Source organism: Littorina saxatilis, linkage group LG10 (genome assembly GCF_037325665.1).
Source record: "Littorina saxatilis isolate snail1 linkage group LG10, US_GU_Lsax_2.0, whole genome shotgun sequence".
Taxonomy (NCBI): domain Eukaryota; kingdom Metazoa; phylum Mollusca; class Gastropoda; order Littorinimorpha; family Littorinidae; genus Littorina; species Littorina saxatilis.
The window spans coordinates 25,143,010-25,152,799 of record NC_090254.1 but is presented as its reverse complement, the minus strand read 5'-3'; the positions used below and the strand labels follow the sequence as shown (position 1 = coordinate 25,152,799).

Below are 9,790 nucleotides of genomic sequence, written 5' to 3'. Positions count from 1 at the left end.
GCCAAAATGGGATGTGGACCTAATGGTACATGATATGGTGGTAAAATGACACTTGGCCTGTGAAATGTCGCGAAATGGTATGGGGGTGAAATGGGATAACAGCGAAATGGGACTAATAGATCCCTTGACTTTGGGGTAGTGCGACTCTGCTAGCTTTCCACTGGGAGGAAGCGACCGGAATTTCCCAACGATGAGACATCCTAGTAATGAAAAAATAAAAACGAAGAAAAAAATCTTAAAAATTAATTAACAGAGTCGCGCTACCCCAAAAGTCAAGGGATTTCGTTTTTGTCCCTTGACTTTGGAGATGACAAGAAAATATCGGGCGCAAAAACGTGATTTGTAAAAAAATTTACAAATCACGCCCCGGTTGTTTACATTTTTACAAATCACGGGTTAACAACCCATGCATACATGTGCAAATCAATTAGACATGCTGAAATGAACCTGAAATTGTTGCCTTTTTCCTTCTCCCTCTGTCTGTCTGTTTGCCTGCCTGCCTGCCTGCCTGCCTATCCGTCTGTCTTTTTGTCTGTCTGTCGCTTTGTTTTTGTCTCCCACTGTCTTTGTATCTGTCTGTCTGTCTCTGTCTGTCTGTCTGTCTCTGTCTGTCTCTTTGTCTCTTTCTGTTTATTTCTGTTTCTCTTACTGTCTCTCTGTCTCTGTCTGTCTGTCTCTTTCTGTTTATTTCTGTTTGTCTTACTGTCTCTCTGTCAGTCTGTCTCCGTCTGTCTGTCTCTGTCTGTCTGTCTGTCTGTCTCCGTCTGTCTGTTTGTCTGTCTGTCTGTCTCTTTCTGTTTATTTCTGTTTGTCTGTCTGTCTGTCTGTCTGTCTGTCTGTTTGTCTGTCTCTCTCTCTCTCTCTCTCTCTCTCTCTCTCTCTCTCTCTCTCTCTCTCTCTCTCTCTCTCTCTCTCTCTCCAAGGCTTGCTAACTGAGACTGCCTACTTTCTCCCAGAGTTAGGGCGCGCGATTTGATTAAGATCGCGTGTCAACTCAATCTAAAAAGAAAGAAAACAAAAGGATGTATTGGATTTACTGGAGCCGGTTGATGGGGCTTCTTTTTCTTGCCAGTGTAACACTATTTTGCATTCCCCGCTATCCCGATTGCAGCCAGAAACGTGCAAGGTCAGCAGATATGGAGAAACACATGCTGCAAAACTGTGTCCTAATGTCAACGAAACTCGAGTCTGGTTTTCTTCTTCTTCTGCGTTCGTGGGCTGAAACTCCCACGTACACTCGTGTTTTTGCACGAGTGGAATTTTACGTGTACAACCGTTTTTACCCCGCCATTTAGGCAGCCATACGCCGCTTTCGGAGGAGAAGAGAGTCTTGTTTTGACTAAACACAACTCATCTATATGCGTCTGTCTATACTTTTCGCATTATCCCCACATCAGTACTCCACCCGCCTCTGGCCCCCGCCCTACCCTCCACTCCCAACCTCAACCCCCAACCCCAAGCAACAACAAAACTCGCACACACAAAATCACTAACCAGCAAGATAATAAATAGAAACAAACGGATCCAGAAAGAAAGAAACATCCAAAGAAAGAAACAAACAAACAAGCAAACAAACAAACATAAACACAAACACACAAACAAACAAACAAGCAGGAAGCTTACGAAAGGATTCAAACAAACAAACAAACAAACAAACAAGCAAGCAAGCAAGCAAGCAAACAAGCAAGCAATGAATGAATCTGTAGACTTTAACAAGTTACGCTCAATGATGGATCACTCTAAAACGTACACTCTTCGTCTAGCAGGAATAGAGTGTTCTTCACATATTTCTCTCCCGCATTAATCACTTTTCCATCTACCCACCGCGGGTTAGGGGGAAGAATTTACCCGATGCTCCCCAGCATGTCGTAAGAGGCGACTAACGGATTCTGTTTCTCCTTTTACCCTTGTTAAGTGTTGCTTGTATAGAATATAGTCAATGTTTGTAAAGATTTTAGTCAAGCAGTATGTAAGAAATGTTAAGTCCTTTGTACTGGAAACTTGCATTCTCCCAGTAAGGTAATATATTGTACTACGTTGCAAGCCCCTGGAGCAAATTTTTGATTAGTGCTTTTGTGAACAAGAAACAATTGACAAGTGGCTCTATCCCATCTCCCCCCTTTCCCCGTCGCGATATAACCTTCGTGGTTGAAAACGACGTTAAACACTAAATAAAGAAAGAAAGAAAGAAAGAAAGTTTTCCATCTATAATGATTTTGAGCATTAAAATGACAGAACGTGGCTTTCAGTGACACACGAATACGATTATGGTTGACATATTAAAGAATATAATCTGCAAACGCGATCGGTTTCGATCGAATTAATTTTGGAAATGAGATCATTCAATTTTCTAAATTGTATTAAATCTGTCACAGCCAGTTTAAACATACCGGCACGGTTGGCCTAGTGGTAAGGCGTCCGCCCCGTAATCGGGAGGTCGTGGGTTCGAACCCCGGCCGGGTCATACATAAGACTTTAAAATTGGCAATCTAGTGGCTGCTCCGCCTGGCGTCTGGCATTATGGGGTTAGTGCTAGGACTGGTTGGTCCGGTGTCAGAATAATGTGACTGGGTGAGACATGAAGCCTGTGCTGCGACTTCTGTCTTGTGTGTGGCGCACGTTATGTGTCAAAGCAGCACCGCCCTGATATGGCCCTTCGTGGTCGGCTGGGCGTTAAAGGAAAAGTCCAAGGTTTTTAAATATGCCCAAAAACTTGAAAATCGAATGCCAAATGTTACAAACATCTCTGGAAAAATATTTTAAAAATTGAAAAAAAATTGTTGTTGATGTAGTTGAAGATTTAGTGTTGCGAGGCTAACCAAGACAAGTCGCCTGGGGTCAAGTAGTGGTCACGTGGTTTTCGGTGCACTGTGACGTCGGTGCACTGTGACGTCACAAGTTATTGTGTTGATTCTACCACAAGTACCAGCTTGATTTTCACGCAGAAAAGTCACCACTGTATGCCCGAAAAGAATGCCTCGGTGGAGAGCAGCCGAAAACTGCAACAACTCGTCAATGTCCCCAGGCATTTCATAGCACACTTTCCCTCATAAAACTCTGAGTCTCTTGTGGAAATGGAAGAGATGTGTGCAGCACAAGCGAGCAGATTTCAAAGTGTCGGGCACTTTCTGGACACAGATTTCGCCATTTTTCTGCAGGACAAAAGTTAGCGTTTCATCCCTGAAACAAATGTTTTGACCCCTGGCAGTGTCTTCCCTTCATAAAAGTCCAGAGAGGGCAGTATTACGACGAGCCATCGAAACTCCGAGGCGACATACGAACAGCGGATTATCTCACAAGAAGGAATGCGTTGAAGGTCAGAGTACATGCTTTTATTTTCATGCATACGTAAACATTGTTTTGCTGCGCAGCGAATACGAATACATTGGTGCAGAACAGTGTGTCTGGGTCCAGCTGATATTCGCTGGAGTACAGATGCGCCACAGGCTAGATCTACAGAGTTACAGAACGGTCTGAGCTGAGCTAAGAGTAAGAGTAAAAAGTAGTCAGGGTTGTGGACACGTAAGACAATGCGTGTGTCACGTTATCTATTCTATTCAGTCGCAAACTATCCCCTGATATCAATTCATGAAATTGGCAGCGTTTGCTGGAATCATGGTTTAATGCTATTTTTACCAGATCTAAACTTTTGGTGGATGTGCAACCGGTAAGGTAAACAGACACCTGCATGCTAGAGACAAGAAGATTACGAATTGTGCAGGGAATTAATCTTTCTGCATTGACTGAGAGACGCAAAACCAGTCTAATTGCTACAACATGGATACACATCCAGACGACTTCCAGAGGGTGTCTAAATGTTCAGTGTACTGTATAGATCAGAAGCATACTTTCGAATTGATTTATACTCACACTCATTTTCTCTCTTCTTTTACTTCCAGACCTTTCATCATCACTCACGGCCACTGGTCAGAACAGGTCACTATAAGACACTGACACCGTGACCATTCCAGATTTCCCGATTCTCCGTGATCACAACGCAACTGTTCACCAGTCCTGTTCTTACCGTCCAGAATCACCACAGGAGAAAACCAACGTGCCATTCATCGTAAGATTTTTTTTTGTTTTGAAAATTAGTGCCTTATTGAATATTCTAGCTTTGCAAAAAAACGAGAAAGTGTCTTTGACAGATACCATCTAAATAATACATTATGAAAACAAGTACAAGTTCATTTCTACTCATGTTAATCGTTTATGCTTTCTGTGCTGAGCGACATATGGATTGAATTTCTTTCGTAACTCACCTCCCGTCAACATGCAAAACTCCTCCGAAAGCGGCGTATGGCTGCCTTAATGGCGGGGTAAAAACGGTCATACACGTAAAATTCCACTCGTGCAAAAAACACGAGTGTACGTGGGAGTTTCAGCCCACGAACGCAGAAGAAGAAGAAGAAGAAGAACATGCAAAACTATATCTGGCGAAGTAGTTTCAAATAAAGTTAGTATGCTTCCGAATAAAAAATATAAACAAGTCGCGTAATGCGAAATTACTACATTTGTGACCCTCCACCACGAAATGAGTCGCATGTCACCTCGCGCGGTTCTGCGCTAGGCTTCATATAAGTCCGGGGAGTGTCTGGTAACAGTGTGAGGGTCACCTTAGTCACAGGCTTATAACTCAAACAGTTTTCGCTCTTTTCTAAAACGGTTTTCACCACTGGATAGAGCATAACAAACTCTTTAGGAAAATGTAAAAATATGAAAATCATGCAAAGGTGACATGTGACTCATTGCGTTGTGGAGGGTCACATTTAGTCAAGCTGTGGAACTCACAGAATGAAACTGAACGTAGTCCGCCGCTAGTGCAAAAGGCAGTGAAAGTGACGAGTCTGTTGGCACGGTAGCGGTTGCGCTGTGCTTCATAGCACGAAATTTACTGTACCTCTCTTCGTTTTAACTTTCTGAGCGTGTTTTTAATCCAAACATATCATATCTATATGTTTTTGGAATCAGGAACCGACAAGAAATAAGATGAAATAGTTATTTAAAACGATTTCGGAAATTTTATTTTGATCATAATTTTTATATTTTTAATTTTCAGAGCTTGTTTTTAATCCAAATATAACATATGTACATGTTTTTGGAATCAGAAAATGACGAAGAATAAGATGACATTGTTTTTGGATCGTTTAATAAAAATATAATTTTAATTACAAGTTTCCGATTTTTAATGACCAAACTCACTCATTAGTTTTTGAAGTCACCAAGCTGAAATGCAATACCAAACCCCGGGCTTCGTCGAAGATTGCTTTGCCAAAATTTTAATCAATTTGATTGAAAAATGAGGGTGTGACAGTGCCGCCTCAACTTTTACAAAAAGCCGGATATGACGTCATCAAAGGTATTTATCGAAAAACTGAAAAAAATGTCCGGGGATATCATACCCAGGAACTCTCATGTCAAATTTCATAAAGATCGGCCCAGTAGTTTAGTCTGAATCGCTCTACACATACACACACAGACAGACAGACAGACAGACACACATACACCACGACCCTCGTCCCGATTCCCCCCTCTATGTTAAAACATTTAGTCAAAACTTGACTAAATGTAAAAAGGGTATTTTCTGAAATTTTTAATTATAGACCAAAACAAAACATTCACGAGTATGTTGCTGACCTGATGGTCTTTATGGTAGACAGCAAGAGTTGCATGTTCAAGAAGTTTAAGCAGTACATTTGAAAGAGCAAGGTAATTGAAGGTGGTATAATGTTAATGGTAGGTTCCACTGTAAGGCGACATGGAGGGTATCTTTGACGGACTCATTCAACATTCATACCCATGCACATCACCTCAAACACATAAGCTTTGTTCTTGAGTCAAATTTATTGGCTTCATAAATATTGTGAATTTGTGTCCGTTTGCAGATTGGCTTATCTATGAATTTTTTCGAAAATATCTTGCGATCTACGTACGCATAATGTAACACGTGAAGAAGAACATAAAAAGTTCGTCAAAAGGAATCTAATTTGCATTTCAACCCATTTTCCTTCCTTACTGTTAATTTTTTCTTCATAAAGACTACTGGAAATAAACAAAATGTTTAACCATTTCAAGGCCTCTGAACACGTTTAAAAAAAATGCAGGTCTTTGCTCACTCTATCAGATCTGCCAAGGCTCAGTTTACACAGGAAAAATCATCTGTCGACTTGAACACATTCCAATAATCAACAGCCTCACTGCTTCTTGGAGCTGGATTTTGTGTGTGGAATGAATTACACATGTGGCGTTTTAGAATATAATTCATAGAAGATGTACATTCGTGCAGAAAGGCTTTAATTTAATAATTAGGTCTTCGTGATGTTCTCTTAAAATAACTAACATGTGTTCCCTTTACCGGGCCTCTGAACGAGTTTTGTGAATATGCAGGTTAAACTCGTGCTTTTTCTGTGTTATCAGTGTATTTCTCATCCAGGCATGGATGCGTCCTCTTAAATGGACAGCCCTTCCCGTGTAAACGATTGGGTTCAAAATCTCAAATCTTACCAGGCTTTTACATGGGATATGGCCATCCTTCCGTTTTGAAAAATACTATAACTGAACACTCTGTATGGGTACTCTCTTTGCGAATTTAGAATTGTATGAATTAATTTCTTTAACACCACACGTGTAAAACATTCCCTAAGAAAATCCAGCTCCAAAAACCAGTCAGGATGTTTATTCCTGGTATATGTTCAAGTCAAGAGATTTTTTTTTCTATGTAAAAGTCTTCGCAGATCTGTGTAGTGAGCAATCCTGTTTTGAAAAAGGACGTGCCTATATAGACGGTTTGATTGTTGAGATACCTGGTGGCAATGACCGCACGGGTGGCAAGAGGTAGTAATGCACAGATGACAACAAACCGACCTGCATTTAAAAAAAAAGTTAGGAAGCTTTGATAGGGGGAAACATTTTGTTAATTTCCAGAATCTTTATGAAGAAATAATGAACGAGAAGAAAGTCTGGCCTTGAAGTAAATGCAAATTAAACTATGTATACTTTTGACAAACTTTTTCTGTTCTTATTCACATGTTAAAATGTGTGCAGAGATCGTTAGTTACTTCCAAACAATCATGTTTCAGGCAACAGACAAACGGACAATACTGGACACAGGCTATGCTGACCGGCTCATGGACTGACTACCTGATGCAGGAGTAGACCAACAGTGGAAAAAGTCTGGAACAAAATGTTGCAGAATGTGAACCATGTACCGGACCACGTGACAACCCAGTATCATCTTCAAACCATGCAGGAATCTGTTCAACACAGTCACACGATTTGTAAAAGTATATTTCAGCCTTCTGTAGCTCAGGGAGTTTGAACCCCACTCTTCATCCGTTTGGGAAAGTATTTCTGATTGTTTTGACTGCACAGGTTGGTAATGGTACTCTGATGCTTCTGCCGAGAAACCCCACTCCCTAGCGCACCAGCTGCCTGTTATGGGTAAGCGACGTGCGTGTATTTCCTGCAAACCAAGACAGAATAAAACAGCAGCTTAGTTTGAGCTTTTAAGACATTCGTACCAGAGAAAACGTGTACGTGTTTGTTTGGAGAGGGTGGATAGAATCATAAGACACACTGTGTCAATGTGACGTAGAGCAGGTTTTCAAATTCATGCTGAAGCACTGTGTGATCGCTATTTTTTTGGGCATATATCTTACCTTGATTTCAGATAGACTGGGAACCGAAATGAGGATGTTTACATGAATAAAATATGCTGATATGTATGTGTTTAGAAATAAAGAATAGTTTTAATGATATATGATGGTGTGTTTTTTTTTTAACCCAATGTGATATTTTCGTATTTGAAAACAAATTGTACACTCTGTTGTCAATTTTACTTTCAGATAAATAAATCTATCATTATGGAAATCATCTGTTTGTGTTGTGTTACTTACCCATTTTGATCAATGTTGAGTCGTCCATATTCCTGTGTGTACGCATAGTATGCAGTTTGAAGGTAGTAGATGTCCGAGCAAACATAGGAGGATGATTGTGCTGTTAGGCTGTCTATCTCCTCATCCAGGTTTTCCAGATATTTGAATTTCGTTCCCTCTTGGAGTTTCTGCACTGACACCTGATAAAGCAAAATACACGTATCACTCTGTGATCATGGCAACATGTATCATCTGTATGCCCCGTTCAAAAATTACCTTGAGATTCTAAGGTATAAACAGAAATTGCACTGGATCACAAAAACAACAGGAACAGTAGTACATATATTCAGTTTAAAAATTCATGCAATGAGAGTCAATAACCCGATTTAACCCCAGGTAGATTCAGGGTCCCACTGACTGAATCTCATATGGTTGCTTTTCGGCACACACCACACATTTTTAATGGGACTGTGAGGTTTTGTTAATACAGTAAAATAATATAGTAGCAACGTACTGTCTGTTCGTGACGTTTGAGAATACCGATCTATGCACTAACGCATTGTCTTTTTGTAGTGTGACTGTCCGATATTGCGTACTCCTGAAAATCAATGATCAAAAAGTTTGAACTGCTGTAATCGTGTTTCAGCATATGTCTGACAGTGCTTATTTGCTTCCAAAATGGCTTGCGATATCACTAGCCATCAGCGTTTCGCCACTGCTCAGAAAATCTTATGATTTCAGATCTAGTTTGAGATCGGAAATCACGTGTGCTCGTTTAAAAAACTAAATTCATTTATTACTTCCCTTTGACCGTTTCGCAAGAAAAATGTCAGGATCACTATTAGTATTAGCACATGAAAGCAGCCCACCGCCATTTCAAAACAGTTTCACTGTTTAGTGGTGTCGATGTCATGTAGTGTCTTACAGTCGCAAATAAAAATACCAGGTTATTGCAGTTTTGTCCGCAAGAAACAGGCTTTGCGCAATGTTAACTTGCTGTCTACATGTTTCGTTGTGTGACTGAAGAATTACTCAGAATTCCAAGAGAAAATAAGGATAGTCGCGTGTGAACATCACTGTGGAAACATTTATTCTCAGGTGGGCAGTTCAAGGACGAAATCCTTGATTAAAGATAGGAAAATAAACAACACCAGATGCCTGAAATAATAGCATAAATCAATAATCTTTACATGCTTACAGATCTGTGGAAGCACATCAACTGATCTGTGAAAAACACACCTGACTTCGATCTAGCATGCAATTGCAAGAGGTAGCGACTACGGACTAGTAGTGTCAACATCACAACAAAGAGAATCACATACCATTTCGTATTGCCGCTTATGCTGGCTCTGTTTCAAGCAGTTCCTTGTGGCCTCGCCAGCATTTTGACGACGAAGAGGCTCAAACGGGCACGCTAAAACCTCAGGCTGGCTGAAAACCGGTCCGTATTCCACTTGTCTTCCTCTCTGCTTGAGCCGGCCATGTTTATTGTTCAAGGCTCGTGACGTAGCACACGTATGTGCACAAGGTCATGAGCCAAGACTGCGCGCGCGATGGAACGATTCAGAACAACCAAAAAACGAGTCAAAGTATACTTTTTGGATTTCTGTGTTCATTTTTACACACGCATTTGTGGTTGATGAATTAAGAGGGTCAACATATCAAAAGTGACCCTAAACCTTGGACTTTTCCTTTAAGCACACACACACACAATCAATCAATGAGGCTTATATCGCGCTTATTCCGTGGGTACAGTTCTAGGCGCTCTGCAGTGATGCCGTGTGAGATGAAATTTTATACGGCCAGTAGATTGCAGCCATTTCGGCGCATATTTACCTTTCACGGCCTATTATTCCAAGTCACACGGGTATAGGTAGACAATTATTAACTGTGCCTAAGTAATTTTGCCAGGAAAG

At 40.7% G+C, this 9,790-nt stretch overlaps 1 long non-coding RNA gene across 1 annotated transcript; it reads right to left on the bottom strand.

The window, feature by feature from the left end:
* Positions 1 to 5,825: 5,825 nt before the first annotated feature.
* On the bottom strand, positions 5,826 to 9,585 carry LOC138978496 (uncharacterized). The gene is made up of 3 exons (XR_011459706.1): positions 9,197 to 9,585; positions 7,896 to 8,074; positions 5,826 to 7,462 (listed from the first exon to the last, which is right to left on the bottom strand). It is a non-coding gene; the product is annotated as an uncharacterized lncRNA (long non-coding RNA).
* Positions 9,586 to 9,790: the final 205 nt, after the last annotated feature.